This window comes from Thalia democratica, chromosome 6, assembly GCF_965202585.1.
Source record: "Thalia democratica chromosome 6, ktThaDemo2.hap1.1, whole genome shotgun sequence".
Classification (NCBI taxonomy): domain Eukaryota; kingdom Metazoa; phylum Chordata; class Thaliacea; order Salpida; family Salpidae; genus Thalia; species Thalia democratica.
Window position 1 is genome coordinate 45,600,016 of NC_139170.1, and position 19,846 is coordinate 45,619,861.

Genomic DNA, 19,846 nt, shown 5'->3' on the forward strand with positions numbered 1-19,846 from the left:
GATAAATCTTGCCGCTTGTTCAGAAGTAGGTCTTTATCTTCTACTGCTCTTTCTGTATTGCAAGTTGGGCAAATTCTACTTACTCCGTTAGATGTATGCTTGATCTCTGAAACAATACTCCACTCCATGTTTTGCCTTTTACCGTACCTGTGAAAAAAGCTCCAGACATATTCCGATAAACGCGTGCTTTGTTTTTTATTTATAATTTTAAAAGTTTGTTTATGGTTAGCATATCTATTTTTGAAACTACCTGCTGTACTACCGATATAAATTTTATCAGGGCCCTTACTTTCAACTTTAACTTTATAAATTACATTTTTAATTAAACAATTATCTTTTAATGGGCAGTTATCTTTATTTATTTTACGACAATTACAAGTTTTAGGCATATTACTTAACTTATCACTGTTAGGCTTAGTTTGTTTTGAATATTTATAGTATTATTGTTATGCATTTTACTTATACTATACTTTTGGCACGATTATTTATTACTTGTTCTAAGTTTTCTTTTATCATTTTAGCAATACTTGTATAATACGTTGGTTATTATAATCTACACTATTATTAGTATTATTGTTATCAATATTTTCATTATCAGCACTATTCGAATTATTATTACAGCTTATATCTTTTATGTTTAAAGTTTTGATGATTTTTATAATTAAAATTACTACTATTAGGATTATCATCAGCACTACTGTTATTATCGCTACTATTAAAATTATTATTACTGTTATTTATTATATGATTTTTATAACTCGTTATTAGTATCTTAATTACTAGAATTATTATTTGTATTAGCTTTGATATGTATATTATTAAAGTTCAAAATTACTGTTTTGTTGGGCGATTGTAAGTTTTAACATTACTTATGCAACTATAAGAAATTTTAGCTGTCTTTCTATTATAAATTTTATTATAAAACTGGCTATTGGGGAAGTGTATATCAACTAGCTTTAAAAATTCTTTACTAAGTTTATATTAACTGAAGAGCAATGTGGAGGATTATACCACATTATATGTCTGTTGCGCGGTTTTTTGCGTTGTTTACCTAAATCTAACTTTTCATATTTTAATTTACATTTAAAACCTCGATTTTTAATTCAGTTTCGTACGGTGCTTATATATTGTTAAATATCCTTCCATTCGAAGAGAAGGTACTTAAACATTTTTGTGTCATTACTGGGAGGCATTTTTTTACATGATAAGGGTGGTCAGAATTAATACTATTTAGTTTAATAAAGAATTTGGTTTACGGTACGGACGGTAAGTATTATTAGATAAATTTAAGAAAGCATCTAAAAATTCGTTATTTGCTATCCTATTTCTAAAGTTATTTTAAAACCGATATCAGATATTAGTTTAAACGTTGAGTTTTTAATCTTTCCATAAACAATAGGTTTTGAAAGATCAATGACACCGAGCCCAACTTCTCTATACAATCCACAACTATCAAAAGTACTTTTGAGTTTATCTAGAATGTATAACCCAACAAGGTCGCATACCTCCATGAAAACTACCCTTTGGTATATCAAAACAACTATCAGTGTCATTTTTCTTCCATACATCATCACCCGAAAAAAGTAAAGAGTCACACGAATGAAACATAATGTATGTATCTGATTTATTGAAATTAGAAAATTGGGATGCATAATCTATTGCATTAACTAAGTGTGCTTTTGTAATAGACGGATAAAATTCGACAATATCAAAGCTAATTTAACGCTAACTACTTTTGTTTTTGATATTGTTAAACCATTGTAAAAGTTCACCAGTATTTTTCCATTGGATTAGACTAGTAGCTGTTCTTACGTCTTTAATTATACTAGTTAAAATTTGTTTAGATATTTTTCTAATATGCGTTTAACTTATTAGTCTTCACCAGGGGCGTGTTTTGACTGGTTTCCTGTTTCCTGTGAACCCTATGAAAAAAAAAGAAAAAGAAAAAAAGATTAGATTATTCAATTAAAACATTATCTAATTCAGTGGTTCCCAACCTTTTTGATACCCCGCAACCCTAAAGTCTCTTAATTTGATCTCACACCCCTAACACTATATGCTATAACTATTTATTAATAATTTGATCAAAAAATTATGGATTTCATTAATTAATAATTTGTATTTTAATTTTTATGACAGTGTACTGTATTACAAAAAAATAGTACTTAAAAATTTAATAACATAACAAACTATATTCGATTAAGTTTTATCTATTTTTCATAAGGTAGAAAACATCAGAACTCACTCTTCCCTCTGCAACGATAAACGTTTTTGAAGGTCAAGCAAGTGAGTATGGAGCTCAATACTTGTAATTCTACTTCTTCATTTTTAAGCTAACTAAAAAAGTTAATTAATTTTCAATTAAACAAAAAAAAAAACAAATCTATCTTTATAAAAAACTTTTTTTTTCAATTAACATTAACAAAAAACTAAACTAATCTTATATATTTAATAAAAAAATCCTAAATGACACTTCGTTATACTCATGAGTAATTAAACAAATTATTAAAATTCTATTCATTCAATATTATTTTGAAAAGATTAAGAACTTAATTTTAAATCTACTCTAAAAGTTAATGACTTTTTTGTTTCTGTTTATTGCACAAAACTTTCTGAAAATATGGCATTTTGTTGCTGATAGCAATTTGCATGTCTGGCTGTGCATTCAAGCAGTTTCTTGACTTAATTTTTGTTGACAAAAGAGTACTAAATACAGACTCACACAAGTAAGTCGTCGCGAATGGAATGAGAGTACTCAGTGCTTTTTCACCAAGTTTTGGAAACATATTCATTGAACAACACCAATATTGTTCAAGAGTTTTGCTTTCAAACTGCATTTTGAGAAAACGATTCATGCATAATTTAATAAGTTCATCTTTTAACGATTCGTCATCGGACATGTGATTCAAATTAAAAGAATATGGATTTATTATCCATTTTTCATAAATTTCCAGTTCTCCTTAATTAAAATATCCGTCAAATGACTTGGATAGTATTTCCAAATGGCTCATAATTTCTTCACGCACACTTGGAACTAAACACTCATCTTCATCAGTCACTTCTTCGAGTTATGGAAAGTTTGATAAATTGCCTCTTTCAACTCGTCGACACCAGAAATTTAACTTTTTTTAAAAGTATTTATGATTTCACGACATTTTACAATATTTACATTTATCCCTTGCATAGAAACACTCATGTCATTTTAGAGGCTGAAAATGTCACTTAAGTAAGCTAGTATTTGACTAAAATCTTTTGACTCCATTTCTTTGACATGATCATAGTCACGTTCCTTAAGAAAAGCTTTTACTTCTTTCCTTGATTCCATTTAGCGCGTTAAAGCTCTTCCAAGTGATAGCCAGCGGACCTCCGTATGGAAAAGTAAAACTGAATGTTTACTAACATAATCTTGACACAACGACTTAAAATGACGGTATTAAGAGCAAGACCTCTTCTAATCCAGTTGATTGTCCTCACACAAATATTAAGGACATTTTTAGATTTCGAGGGCAATGTTTTTGATGCCAAGGCATGTCGATGAAGAAAACAGTGAGTACCCTGCAGGTGCAGAATATACTGTCTAACAGCTATTAAATTAAATAAGTAAAATGAATTTACTTCTAGAAATGTGTTTTTGCTCTACGACGTATTATTAAAATTAATTTATTCAGAAAATTAGCGCCAACTTCTTTTTATAACAAAATGTACTTTTTAACTTTATAAACTTTATCAGAGAGTGAAAATCTCCTTATTTATAAAACAAAAATGAAAAGCCATCTCGCACCCCCTGAAATGCTACCTCGCAATCCCAAGGGGTGCGAGCACCCCTGGTTGGGAACCCCTGATCTAATCGGATGTTTTACATATTTAAGTAGATTTAACTGTGCTTTTTTACTAAACTTTTGAATAATTTTAATCTAATATGACGTAGTTGTAAAAGATTTAATGTTAAAAAAAGTAAAAAATGTATAAAAGTTCTATAATTCAACATTAAAGTATAATGCACATACAAAAAAAGAAACTTTTGATACAAAATAAGCCAATCAAAACTGTTTAAAAAACTAATTTTGAATTAATCCAACTCAATTGGTTTCATTTTTAACTTTGGTAACTTTGTTTTCAAAATTATAACTAACTTTTGATCTAAATCTGATATTTAGCTAATTATTTTAACTAGAATCTATGTTAAATTTATCAATTTATTTATATATCATTAAATATTTTTTACTAATTTTAGGACACTTTAGTTACTAATTTTGATTAGTTCACGTGTTCAGTGTCATGTTAATAAATATTTACGTTATTTATGTTAGCTTCACTTTTTCCTGCAAATTTCCGTATTGTCATTAATAAATGACCCAATGTGTATCTTTTAATTGTTTTACGAAAATTAAAAGAATTTTATTAATTATCAAATTTTTGCTTTATGTTTAACTAGTATTTTTTAATTTTTGAAAGTAAAAAATAATTATGTAGATAAGAAAACTTTAGTCAACTATATGATAGTCAACTATATCATGAAAATTTCTAAAGTTTTTATTAAAATCTACCACACATAATACTTTGTTTTTGTACAAAAAAAGTATTATACTCACTAAAAAAAGTCTTGACACGTCTCTGCTACTTATATGTTTTTTATTTCTAAGCAGAAAAAAGCATTCTAAACACAGATTTTTTTGGCTAAATATTGCGTACTTAACTGACAGTGCATACCTAAGAAATGCGTACTTAAGCGGAAAATTAAGAACAAAAAACTGTGAACCCCCTTTGAAAAAGTCTAGACACGCCCCTGGTCTGCACTTGACTGTTGCAGGAAAATTATTTTATGATCCTTTACTGTTATATACGCTTGCGATCTTTCCAACTTAGATATACGTTTACCAATAATATTATTTTAATTTAAAAGTGGTTGTGCACGGAAATCTATCGTATTAGCCGGATTATTGACATATTTTTTATAGTTTTTTGTGATACTGTCTAAAAGTAACGTATTATAAATTTTTGGACTAATTTTATATAAATTATTAGTTTTATCTGCAAAAATAACAATTTTATTAGACTCTTATAAAGAATTAATTTTGCTACGTAAATTATATTGTAAGTTATTAGTTTTACCAGGTTTAAGTTCAATTTAATTAATAAAATCGATTAATTCAGATTCAAATGGTATTAATTTTACACAGATCGGTGCCGAATTTTTAGTCGGGAAAGGCAAACATTTAGTTATTGTATTTAGTTTACTTGTGTTTAAATGAGCATCAGAATTATACTCAGACTTAGTTTAGATTCAGGTATGCCAATAATAAAAATCTTTTAAAGGCGGCATATATGAAAATGACACTGAGCTTTCAAAGTATGTTTGTGGCTTAAAGCGCTGTGGCATTGACTTTGGAATATCCTGGGAAGTTATAAAAAGAGCACAGCCTATAGCTGACGGCAATAGCCCAACATTTAGGCTGTGTCTCAAAGAAGCAACATCCGTTGTATATGCACTGAACGATAAGAGATGCCTAAATAAAAGAAGCGAATTAAAGAAGATTGAAAAGATGAGTACTTTTCTTTTAACTGCATATTCTGGAAACCTTATGTATTCAATCTTTAAGGCTCAGTTTATGTAAGCAGAAAAAGTTCGTATACCAAACTAGACTTTTTAAATCCTTATGTTATGTAATTTTAAAGAAATTAGTTTCTTGTAAAATTTTATTTTAGAGTATAGTTTTAATTTTAATATTTATAGCTTCTTTATTTTAGATTGTTTAATTCTAACGAGTTTTATTAGTATACCAAATCTATTTAGCATAAGCACTCATTTAATTTTTAACATTCGATTATTACGTCATTTTATATTTTAAAACTTTAAACTACAGTATGATTTTTTTTAAACTTGTATTCATTCTAGCTTGTAAGAAACATTTTCTGATGAGCCTAGTACGAAACTACTAAAATAAAATTAAGAAAAATGAAATGTATTCTGTTATATTTTTTAAACTTATGAAAGAAGTTCACTTAACAAAATTTTCAACTTAACTAGTTTTTTGAAACAAAGATTACGAGAGTTTAATGTTAAACTACCTTAAACCAATTTTTGCAGACCTGGTACCTTTAAACTAGCTCTGTGTTTTAAAAACTCAACGTGTAACAAAATTTTAATTGTTTTGTCGCTTTTGAATTTTCATAGAAACAAAGATCATTCTAGAATATAATTCATAGTAAGTAGAGCTACTACAATCATTTAATTAAACACAGCCATGGATTAGCATGAAATAGCTAATGGTGAGTTAGTATATTTATTTTGTGGAAAATTTTAAAAAAATTAAGAGTTAAATTGAGTTGATAAGCTATAGAAAATATATATAAGATAGTTTGGTTACAAATAAATATATAGTTAAAGCTTAATATATAATTTTAGACTCTTATTTATCTTGAACTCCACATTACTTCAAAAATATCATAATATTTGAACTTAAATGATCAAACCAAATATTAATTAAAGTTAATTCTATAGTACTTGATAACCAATTGGTTTTTTTTATAAATATGTTTATCTTAAGCAAGACTTGAAACTAATTCAATAAAATTATAATATTGTTTTAGCTGCCTGAAACAAATATTGTTTAAAATCAGTTTTATAGTATAGTTGGTACAATATATACATATAGTTCATATTCTTTTTACAAATAAGCTCAAGTGCATTAAACTTAGACAGTGAAAATTTTATCATAATAAGCAGGGTTGTCACAAAGTCAGCAAAAGTCAGGAAAATCTATAAAAAAAAAGTCAGAAAAAGTCATGAATTTTGACAAAATTTGAAAAAGTCAGATTTTGTCAATATAAATTTACTACATTCCTTATTTTCCAAAGCCTTCTAATAGTAAAAAGTTAATTGAAAATCCTAAGTCAGACTAAAACTGCAAAATTTTCCTTTAAATTTACAAAATTATTTAATTTGCAATGCCTTCATCTGGTATTATTTAATAAATAATCCTTTATAAAACTGCAAATTATCTATTAGAATATTGAACAACTACCCTATTTGAACAAGCAGTTTATGTAAGCTTTTTAGTATTGATGATCTGTTTATGTCATTTTGTTTATTCAGATCCATTTATGTAAGAAATGCTAAAACAATGTATCTTTTTTCAGACAAGCTGTGTTTATAAGGTAATAGTACAAGCATTTTGCTGATATAGCTGTATATTGCAAATACATCAATCATACACTGATGGTTTAAGTGATGTAATGGAAGTTGATTATTGAATTCAGAAAAAAAAACTGTTGTTTTAACCTTTAATTAGATTGAAAGCTTTATATAGTTTCAAGTTTTAGATTATGTAAATTAGAATAAGTTTAAAAAAAGAGTTTGATTAGAAAAAGTCAAGAAAATTTAAGTAAAAAGTCAGGAAATTTTTCTAAGCACGATCTGTGGCAACCCTGAATAAGTAACAGAGGGTCTAATGACAACATTTAGTTATACAAAGAGATACATTATAAAATAGTAAGTAAATTGTTTGTACCCCTTTTGCAAAGTTTGTTTTTACCACAGTTTATTTATACCTTATTAATCAAAACCTTATGAAATAAAATAATGAAAGTAAATAAAAAGTAAAATGTGTTTTTACATTACCAAAACATACTACAAACTAAAAAACAACTTAAACATATAATTTAAGGTATTTGATCTTAGTTGAGGTATTTCTTAAACAAAATATGTTTTTGCTACTGTTTAGAAATTTAGAAAAAAAAGTTTCATAATTTCAACAAAATCGGAGTTCTGATGTTTTCTACTAAAATTTTTATTAGTTTTAATACTTTTTGTTTTCATTAGTTTATTGAACCACAAAAAAAAAACACTTAAATTATTTGGTCCTTAGGACCTGGTGCACAAAAAACCTTTTGGTTATCAAGTCTACACCACGGATACCTTTAATGACTTGTCCAGGACATTTTAAGTTAAATGCAACCTTGATTCAAGTTAATAGATTTGAAAATTGTATAAATTTCTAGATTATTTTAGGAAATTTAAACCCCTAACTGCGGTGTCATAACATATTAAAGAATTGCAATTTAAAAAATATATAAGTATCTAGATTTTACAAAATGTAATAGCTTTGACAAAAAAATATAATGAATTAACTATTTTTCATAGGCCCTGTTTCAATGATAGCAAAAAACATTCATTTGTACACTTGTGATATCTCAACTTGAATCAGCTTAAGTTTTTATAATTCTTATTTAATACTAGTTTCAGTTTATATTTTTAGGTTTTAGCTAAGCCTAAAAAAATAATAGCTAAAATTTTTTTTTATCTTGGAATAAATAAACGAAAAATATTTATAACAGATGCCGCTTCGAAATGCTCAATAAGATGATAGCCACAAACTCAAGACAACACAAACAACAATTTCTGCAGCGTTGGAGTTACACCAGAGGAGCTTAATGGAGAGGATATGAGTTGTTCCTAGATGTCTGACAGAATGGCGGTCACGTACAGATGAAAGTGGAGTGTACAGAAGGAGAGATAGTAAAGTAGATAATAGATTTAAAGTTTGATCTTTTGTTTTTACAGCGAGAAGCTTTAATTGAATTAGCATGGTAATTCATGGTATAAGCTTTTAATGGTAGATTATAAGGGTGTAAATGATGAACTCAACAGTTTTTAGTTTTGCTGCTTTCAGTTTTGTCAAATAGTATACTTACTATGAATTCTTTTAAGTGCATAATGTTTTACAAACGAATTTTAGACTCCAATTTATTTAATACTTATATTTTTTTATTATACACTTTTTAAACTCAATTTGTCTAATAGTTTGAAAACATTTATAGTTTTTTGACTTAATTAGTATGATTTATAGTATATATTGGGTTACTTATATCTACTTAACTAGTCAGGCTTGCTTAAATTTTCAGAAGTTCTTTGACCATCTAAACCTAGTTTTTTTCTACATATTAGAATTTAACATTAAAACAGTCTTTTCTAACACTTTTAAATTTTTTACTAACTTTATGCTGAACTCCAACAAACTTTTTTATGAATTAATAACTTTCAAAGGTACAAAAGTAAAATGCGAACTACTTCATTACTAATGACAAAGTTAATTTATTAATTTAAGTAATCTTCATTTGTATAAAAAAAATTCTATTTTCTTGGAAAAACTACCATTCTTTTAACAGGGCTCCATTAAACCTGGACTTTGACAATTTAGGCAAAAAAAAAAGGAATTTGAGAAAATTTTGAATAAAAAACTGGATATACTAGGAATTTTAAACTAAGTTTTAAGCTAGTTTTAGATGTCAAGTAACAAAGCTTGGATTTGCTATGAAAATTGTATGATAATTTTTTTCCATTAAGAACACAATTAAAGTAGCTTTACAGTGTCTTTTCAATGCTTTTATACTATTAAAGACAGTATTTTAATTTCAGCTTAGTTTTAAACTGTAAATTGACTAAAAAAATTTGTTTTTAAAAATCTGAAAGAAACTCAAAAAACCTGGCAAAAATTTACAAAACACCTTTAGCAACCCTGTAAAAAATACACACGGTTTAATTAAAGTGTTCTTTAGCCTATTGAAGTTTATGACTGGAAATTATTATAACAATTATTGCTTCTTGCTGTAAATAACTTTTTGTTGATTCATTTTTTTATCTCGTACTTTTTTGTCGTTTTTATTTTGCTTGAGTGTTTATTTATTTAAGCTTAAGTATATTAGTCATTATGCTACGTAAATTAGGAGAAACCTTATATATTAGCTGGTCAAAATTCTGTTTAAATATTTTCAAGTAAATATATTTTTAGGTTTACAAAATTAATTGCTAAACTGAAAAAAATACATATGATTGATAAAGTTATATATTAATAGACTAGGAATTCTTACAAAAAACTCCATTATCCCTAGTTTTTATAAATAAGAGGTTTCAGTTACATCTCTCAAGTCTACGCACATTGTGTCCACAGCAAAAGTGCGTAATTATGCGAGAAAACATAACTAAACGAGGGATCGCAAATACATATATTGTATTAGCTGTTTTTTGTAATCAGGGCTGCCAAAAACCTGGAATTTTACAATTCAGGCTTAAAAATCCTGGAAATTTGAAAAAAAATACTAAAAAGCCTGGAATTTCACACAAAATATACATGTTAAATTTTATTTGACATAAGAATTTATTCAGGGTTGCCACTTTACCTGGAATTTGAGAAATTTTGAAAAAAGAACGTAGAATTTTAATAATTTTCGCATGTTCAGAAGTAAAATTTTAATTTGACTCAAAAAATCTATCATATAAATAAAAATTTTTTGTCATCATCAAAAAAAAAAAAAAAAAAAACATACTTACAGTATCCTTACAATGTTTTATACTAATTAACACAGTTTCTTACCTTAAGTAAAAATAAACCCAAAAACGTGTACTTTCAAAAAATTTCGAAAAAACAAGTGGCAACCTTGTCTATTGTATAGATGTTTTTTGTGATCATCAATAATTTTTTAATAAGAGAACTTGGGTGCACGACCATTTAAATTCTTATTAAAAGAAAATTGAAACGTCCACAACTAAAAAAGTGATGCTTATTTGTCCAAAATAAATAATACAGATGTAAGTTTTTTAATATCTACAAGCCATGTTATGCCAAACATAGTTATTTCTAGTAGTTTTAAAAGATCTAAAAGTGTATTTAAGAGTTTGAAAATGAAAAATTATGGATTGTAGATAATAAATGAACTGACATATGTATTTTTTACACCAGACAAATATGCACTACTTTTTTAGTTGTGGCCGTTTAAATTTTTTTAAGCATTTGAATTGTCATGTAACCAGAAAACTTAGTTTAGAGAAGATTTGAAACATCTTTTTTATGTCCTATGTTATTTAACATCGTTCTTACCTTAAGCTTAGTTTAAAACTTTAGATAGATCCAAAAAAATTTGTTAGTGAAAATTTGGCAATCCTGTACTAAGCAATTGATTTCATACAGTTAAGGGGAACGGGTCTAATATGCACGGAGGGCCACTTTTGAACGAGAGTAAAAAAAAAAGTAAAATGATAATTTAACAAAAAAATTACCTGCTAGGGGTATCAGTGATAGGAAAAAATATTTACCTACTACGGGGACAATGATAAAATGTTTTTCAGCCCGTGCAATTGCTCTTCGTGAATGCATTATATTTTCAAAAATATTTTTGCCAAACTAGAATAGTATTGATACAAGAATTGTCATTTTGTATGCATATTATATTTTCTACTTCCTTCGTTTCCCATTTATTAGTAACAGTTCACAAAACTCTAAAGTTTATCTTAACTAAGAACAAACTAGAGGTAGTATTATAATAGTGGTGGGCAACGTAAATAATTGACGGGTCTGATACAAAAAAAAATTAGTTCCAGCGAGTCGGAGCATATTGTACAAGTGATCTACCGGATTCTGTTGGATCCGGATCTTTATTTAAAAATGTTATCCGGTTCCGGCTGAATACTAATTCTAGACAAGGTTTCGTATGCGAATTGAACTTATTACAAAAAACTTGGATCCTGCTGGATGCTAGTTGATCTGGTATTTTAAAATTTTGAATCAACTTATAATTACAAAGGTTCTCGAGCATAAATTTTTATTAAGTACTCGTAATTCTATATTCATTACAACTCTGGACCGATTTAATACTAGTTAATATATTTATTCTTTCAAAAATTTATTTTGCAAACTAAGTTTCGGTCAAAGACCTCGTCAGTGCTTATAAATATTATTCAAATAGAATTCATTTAAGCACTGACGAGGTCTTTGACCGACACTTAGTTTGCAAAATAAATTTTTGAAAGAATAAATATATTACTTTTCCTACAGCAGTTGAGATCTCTCTATTTGTTTTCTTAAAACCAAAACATATAATTAATACTAGTTAATTTAAAAACAATAACTTATTTACTAAAAGTTACTCGAGCCTAAGATTTCAAATAAAAACAGTTAAAATTTTCAACTATTTGAAATTATCTAACTTTGGTAAACCTTGGCTCAAGGCTAAATTACAATATTAAACTACTCTCTTTTAATTTAAAAATAAACTTAACCATATAATTTATCAAAAATTCCTTAATTAAAATATCAATACCAGAAAAGAGTGCAAACTATTGTCTCAACATGGAATATTCTATTAAAATGTAAACTTGAGCAGTATTACTCGAAGTGGGTGTCAATATTATTAACTATTCTAAACATTTATAAGAACAACTCACTACGCATCTGGGAAAGACATCAATTTTTTATGAAAATCATTATGATAGATAAGATCATCAAAGTTAGTTTAGCAAACTATTGTTTTGGATGAATTGAAAAATAATTAATTCACCTGACTTAAAATAGAACAAGGTACTAAAACAAAAAATAGTTTTTATTACCAAAAAAACTAAAAGCTATTTCAAAAACGTTTTCAGGATAAAGTGTTGTAGTTTATTTTGGAAAATAATTTAAAAATGTACAAATTTGTAGGATTTCATATAAATTTTGAAAATGCCTAGCGGGCCGAATCATCCACTCGCGGGCCGGAAAAATTTTGTCCGTGGGCCGGATTACATTTGAATTTAAAAAAGATTTGGGCCGGTTATTTTGACTCCGCGGGCCGTACGTTGCCCACCCCTATACTATAACCATCAACGGATGTATTTCAAGTAAACTATTTTTTAACTAAAAAAATAATCACTTATCAGAACATGGTTTTAGTTAAAGTCTATAAACGCTAAAAATCTATCTGTCACAAACGTCGTTGCTTCAGTGGTAGATTACTCGCTTGCCTTGCTAGAGGCCTAAGTTTGATTGAGGACAATGCATTTGTTATGTAATAACAATAACTAAGCTAAAAGAATCAATCTTATATTTAACCATAACTACTAATTTAAAATATTCAATCAAACTTAGCTGTTTTCAAACTCCAACAACAAATTTTATTGTTTTGAGCAAAGTTATGTAAAAACTGTTTAGTAGAACAGCACATGATGTAACTTACTTCCCTGACCTTTAAAAATGTTTATTTTTGTAAAGCAGGGTTTCCTATTTTTTCACTTAAGTCCCCTTTGAATAAATAAAAAAAAAAACAATGCCCGCCTAACATTTCTTAAAAAACTAGCTTTAGACCTTTTTCGCACTTCTTTACGAGCTCTAGAACATCTAGTGTAAATTTTAATGTTTTCTTCAAAATTACTTTTAAATGCGTTAAGATCTTTTTTGCTCATCATTTCAAACTCCAGAGTGTGTAAATTTTAAATTACGGTCAACCCTATGCATTCGCTGAATGTTATAAGTTAACACAAGTATTAGATGATATCAACCTAATGTAAAGATTCTTATAGTAACAGACTGATACACTTATAAAGTACTAGTATTTTGAGCTGTTATAAACATAAATTATCAACAAACTGTTTGCAAAATCTAGGGTAAATTTAATTGTTTAAGATTATTTCGTTTTTATAGTTTTAACTGTCCCCTTTACAGTATACTATACCCAATAAGTATTTAATTTTTCTATTCATTAATTTTAAAGCTTAAATAATGTGGATTTAATGATATATTTGAGGCCATAATTAAACCTTTATACAATTTTCTGCGTAACATAACAAACTTTCCATAAGTTTATTTTCTTTTTTACATTCAGTTTGCTCCTCTTAAATGTTAAAAAAATAGTTGTTTGTATTTTAAAAAACAACTTCTATTTTATTTTAACTCGCGGCTCCTGAAGTTATTTATTAAAACTTTCTATTACAAAACTACATAATTTTTAAGAAAAAAAATATTTAAAGTTTGATTCAAAGAAAAACAAAGTTATTAATTTCAAAAATATTTCTAGCAGTTTTCATGTTTAAACATTATAAAAATTAATAATCAAGTAAAAGAATTCTTACTGTGTTATGCTAAACTACTTAGAATATTCAGAAGTTTAATTCAGTGACGTAAATTTATTGAAACAAAAATCAAATTTACTTTAAAAAACTACAAAGTTTTGACAGGCTAAATAAAAGGAAACGGGTCACTTTTGCACGAGGAGAAATTTTTGCACTAGAGTAAAAAAAATTAAAACAGAAACAAGAAAAAATAAATAAAAAGATTAATTAATAAAAAAAAAAGTTACCGACCGAAGGTAAAAGTTAGTGGTAACAGTGAAAGTAAAAAAAAAAAATCTAGAAAAAACAAAATAAACTAATAGAAAAACAAAAAGGGAAAAAAATGTTACCGACCGAGGGTAAGGGTTAGAGGTAACAGTGATACAAAAAATTACCTAATAAAAATATTTAATCAAAAAAAAAACAACAGAAAAATAAACAAAAAATTATAAAAATAAACTATAAATACCAAACAAATAAAATGAAAAACTCACCAACTGAGGGTATGGGTTAGAGGTGGTTGTGAAAGTAAAAAGAATTAAAAAACAAAATTAGGCTAATAAAAAAAAAAAACTTTTTTGAACCTGTGAAAAAGTGAAGCCGTGTAAAAATGACCCTTCGTGCAAAAGTGTCCCCTCGTGCTAAAGTAAAACTCGTGCAAAAATGACCCTTCGTGCAAAATTGACGCTCGTGCAAAAGATTCGCCGTGCGAAAGTGTCCCCTAGTGAAAAAGTGACCCCTAGTGCAAAAGTGACCCTTTGTGCAAATGTAACGCTCGTGTAAAAGTGATCCGTTCCCATTAAAAGCAGCATTTTGACTAGGTACTAAAACAGTTTAAACTGTGAAAAAGAGTTTAAACAAAGTTCCTGACTTATTTGTAGCTTCTGTGTTATACGTGCTGAGCCTGAAAAAAGTGACGTTTTACCAAGGAATTTCATGTTATACGACCCTCAATTTTTCCTTGAATTGACCTGAAAAAACCCCATAGTTTTCGAAAAAAGTTGAATTTTAAATACTTGAAATATAATCAAAATTTTTAAGTTTTCAAAATAAAAAAATTTCAATGTTTTTGTGTAGTTATAGCAATTTTTTTGATGGAAAAATAAGAAACACACTGGGTGAGTTTTAAAAAAGATTTAAGCAAAGTTGGCCACATTTAGATTTTCTTCTCAAATAATTAACGCAGATAAGAAACAAAACCAGTTTTGAAAAGAAGAAACCAAGTTCTAGTTAACAATGCAATGTATAACTCTTGATTATTTTGAACTCACTAAAAAATCAGTTACCGCTTGCTAGCCTACTTTGCAGTTCTTGAAAAAGCTGAGTAACTAGTAATGATTATAATACAATTAAAATTTATTTTCAAAACTTAAAGTTAATCATTTGCTACTAACAATTGTGTAATAATTTAATAAAATACACATAAACTTTTTGCTAAAATAAGAAACATACCGTATTATTCAAATTTTGAATACAAATAGACTACGGCTTAACATTGGTGTTCTTACAGTTTTATTTTTCTTAAATTATCTGAACTAGAATCTTTGACCATTTTATTGGATAATTTTTTTGAAGTTTTACAAAGTTGGCTGTTCTATAAAAGCTAAATGTAAACTAACTTAAGCAACCGAATGTTTCAATTAGTAATAAATCGTTATTCGTGGTTGCAATCAACGAGCTAAGCTGTGAAATATTAAAGTTTAAGGGCTGTTTTTTTTTAGATACTGTTTTAGAAATGATTTTTCTTAATATCAATTATAAATTTGTATATTTTAAAATGCTTTCATACTTTAATGCTTAATGATTCATTCCTATTTACGGTATGCTCAGAATTCCTACCTGCGCACAATTTCCATCCGCTTTTCTTAAATTATCTTTCTCTATTTTATTTTTAGTTTTTTTACAACCACTGTTACCACTAACCCTTGATCGGTAAGCGATTCTCAGATTTGATCGGGTGGGAATTTTTCGCCGGTTAAAACTGAGCGTGTCCTCTTAATTACAATATGAGTGATTAATATATACTTCGTCTAATACTATACTAACCATATAATCATTATGGCTTATACTTTAGTAAATACGCATATTCATGTTTTTTGTCTTTAAAACTTTTTTGCAATACTTATTTTTTACAGAACTTCGTGGAACTGTGTTAATTGCTTAACACAGAGAAACTTATGTCAGTTATATATATAGAAAAATAATGTAAATTTATTTTTATTATTAGTTTAAAAAATAATTATGTAACTAAGTTTTCATTTGCATATTTATGTATACTTACTTTACAAAAAATACGAAAAGTGTATGTTCGAATTTATGTACCACTTGCAACTAAGTAATAAAGATTACTCATTTTATTTCTTTTATATAACGTTTACGAAACTATACTAGTTTCATTTTCATGTGATCAATGTTAAATGAATTTAAAAAAAAATTGTTTTAGTAAAACACTTAAAAAAAAAAGTTTAAATTATGATGTATGAATAAACTCAAATAAATAGAAGTTCTTGAATTTAGCAAGTAAAATTTAAGTAAAGATATATTACTTAATAAGTTGTCAATATTTTAGTTTTTCCTTTTAACGCTATTTGGTCATATTTAATTGGTATTTAATTTAGGTCGTTCTTCCTCAATCATTATTGACGCCAGGCTTCAGAGTTCGCTTTGTTTGCATCGTTTCAAAACTTTAAAGTTTTGAACTATGTCAGAGTTTTGACAGCGTGTGCAATTAAAAATACGGTTGGTTATTGCGCTGTTTTTATCTGTTTCACAAAGGTCTGTAACTCATCGGAATACTTGTCGTGATGTCTCACCAATACAGGAGATGCTCTGACATGCAGGGCAGGTGTATTTTTAAGTGAGATTTGCATCAAATATTTCTGAATATTAACTTTTGTTGCTGAAGTAGTCAGAAACTTTTTTGCTGGTGTAGGCCGGTTTAATAACAATGTTGAATCTTTGAAAACGTAGATGCTATTCGTTTTTAGAATCGTAATAAACAATTACCAACATAAATTGTTGTGAAATAAGATCAATTTTCGATGTCTGTCTTCTTTTCCTTTTTCGTGTTAATCTTTTGGTTTTATTTAAATAACAATTTTTTTGTTTTAGAAATTTCAAAGTAGTTGTTGTTGGACTCTATAAGGTTTTTTGGATACTGACTATTACAGGGTTCGTGCTCGAACTTTTTCATTTAGCCTGACTGAGAACAATTTAACCTGACATTTTTTCAAAATATGGAAAATCCCCTTTAGAAGTCATTTTAGGTATTGGGGGGGGGGGGGTCTTGATTAGTACTATTGTAGTCTCCGACTTTAACCAGCTTTATCTCAAAAATATTTTGAGCTTTACAAATCCGCAAAAAGCAACTCATAGCTTAGTTACAACTCAATAAAATAAGACTAAATTGTGAAAAAGGTGATTGACCCCCCATGCCCTTAACATAACAAGTTCAATGATAAGTTTCAAAATAAGTGTTATATCTAATCTATTACTAGTGTAAAAATTTAGTATATACTACTAAACACAATTGTTCAATTTAATTAAGCACTAAGTAAAACATTATAACCAGAAGATTTTTAATAAAACGACGTACATTGTCGTGGTTTATAAAATTCTAAAATGAAACGCTTACACGAGTATTAAAATAAGTAAAACATGTTTTTATAGTATTTTGACTAAAACAAAAAAATTATACATAACTATAAATCCTAAACTCTAAATAAATACAGTTATTTTTGACGTCTTATCAGATTTAAAAAGCTTACACTTAAATTATAAAAAAACCTTAAATGTTTTGTTCTTGTAACGAATAATGAATTGTACCTAAAATTGGTGCTTACACAAAACTTGGTACTTATATCTTAAAGCAAGTTTAAGTGTTATGAATTTCTCTGATAACTTTAAACAAACAGTAATATATACGAATAAACTGCTAAGAGTTTTAATTAAAAAAATATTTGGTATAAAGCCTTTAAATTAGAAATTAAAACAGTTTAATCAACTAAGCTCTAAAAAACATAGCTGATGTAAACAAATTCAAACAAACAGCTAAGTTGTTGAACTAAACTATAATGTTTAAACTGAATTTTTTTTATAAATTTTCATAATTATTACGTATATATAACAGTGGGCTGGTAAGTGGCAATTGACTATTTTCGCGACTAAACAGTTAAAGCAAGATTTTTATTTAATTGTTTAGAGCGGGGTTTCGTCTTTTAATAATTGGGTTTGTTTCTGTTCTGCTTAAAGTATACTAAAAGTTATGTAAGCTTAAATGTAGCCAAAGTTTGCTTTTTTTAAGTTTAAAAAAGCCTCGAAAAAATCTTAAATTTTTGTCAAAATTAAGGTCTATATCTACTGTTTAAAAACACCTTAAAAGCTTTTATACAAATACTTTTTTTTAAGTTTTTTCATTTCTTTGGTTTAGTGTTAATTAAAAAAGGAAAAATTCTTTGAATATTTAAATTTAAAACAATATAATTTCTCATTTAAAAAATCTTCTATTCTCGCCGAAAATTAATTGATGATTTTCTGGCAATTTAGGGTATTCTTCAGGGTTAAATTTCTCTATTTGCCACCTTAGAACCAACATAATTAAAAAAAAAATAATTTAGTAAAAATGACAAGGAATCTATATACAAATTTACAGACAAATCTATCATGTGGAATATAACTATTTTTTAGGTTTTTACAAGCGATATTTCTGTGAAAAAATTGATATAACAACCAATCCCTGGTTGTTCACTGTGACAAAAAAGACCATTTTGTATGTTCTAGAAGGTTCTTAATGTGTATAGATTCACTTATCCACCATCCAACAGGCCATGGTGGAACTTCTACAACAGGTAACGTAGTCAAAACTTTACTAAACACCAATAATAGGACTCTGCTGACGAAGCATATTTCTGATGTTAGTTTAAAAGAAAACATTGACAAAATTATTTTGTATGTTTCCATTATTTTATGCCTCATAAATTCTAACAGAAAGATTAATGTAGAGAAATACTCAGTTTTATGTCAAAAATCAATGATGCTGGTCATGTCGGTTAAATGGATTCGCTTTACACCAACTGCGCATACTGTTCTTGCACATAGTGCTGAACTAATTGAGCAAAAATACGGTAGAGGTTTGCTAAATTACACCGAAAGTGGATTGGAAGCTAACAACAAGTTTCTAAGACAGTACAGAATGAAATTTTCAAGGAAAACTTCTCAGTATGAAAATTTAAAAGACTGTTTAAATCAATTATGGGACAAGAGTGACTACGATGTTAACAACACTTTAGACAGACTGAATTGCACTTATTGTAAAGAAGTTGGACATACTGCGCGAAGTTGTTTGCAGCTAAATGAAAAAAAATCATCATGTAGTTCAGAATGGGAAACGTTGTTACATATGCTTTGTGCTATTAAATAGAGTGTTTTATTTATTTTAGAAACTTAATTTCAAATAAGTTTTAAGAACTTACTGTTTGACTTATATTTTCTTGTAAACTTAAAGTACTTTTTTTTAATCACAGGCTAAATTCTTATGTTTTTTGCACTGTTTTGCAACGAATAAATGTTTTTATTGTTCAATATTTTTACGGTTTTTTTCTTTTGATAAACTAGTACAAATGTAAAGTTATTATGATACAAACTTTAATATACAAAGATCAGCCTTAAATTAAAAATAAACTGTATTTAGAGTATAGTTTCACCCGGCTTGATATTGAAAATTCATTCATATTTAAACTAAAATGGGAGTAAATGTAACTCTCTTGAGGTAGCCAATCATTATTTTCTTTTTTTTTAAGTTTCTTTCTTTAAAGTTTCATTAGAAGTTAAAATTTTAACTATTTTATAAATAAAAACAAACATTATTCTAATTGCAACACTAAGTGTAACTTAAAATTGTATTAAAGTGCTTTTTATGACAGTTTTATGTCAATGGCCGCTTGATCCCCGTTTTCAGCCCACTGTGATATAATCTACTCAAAACAAGAT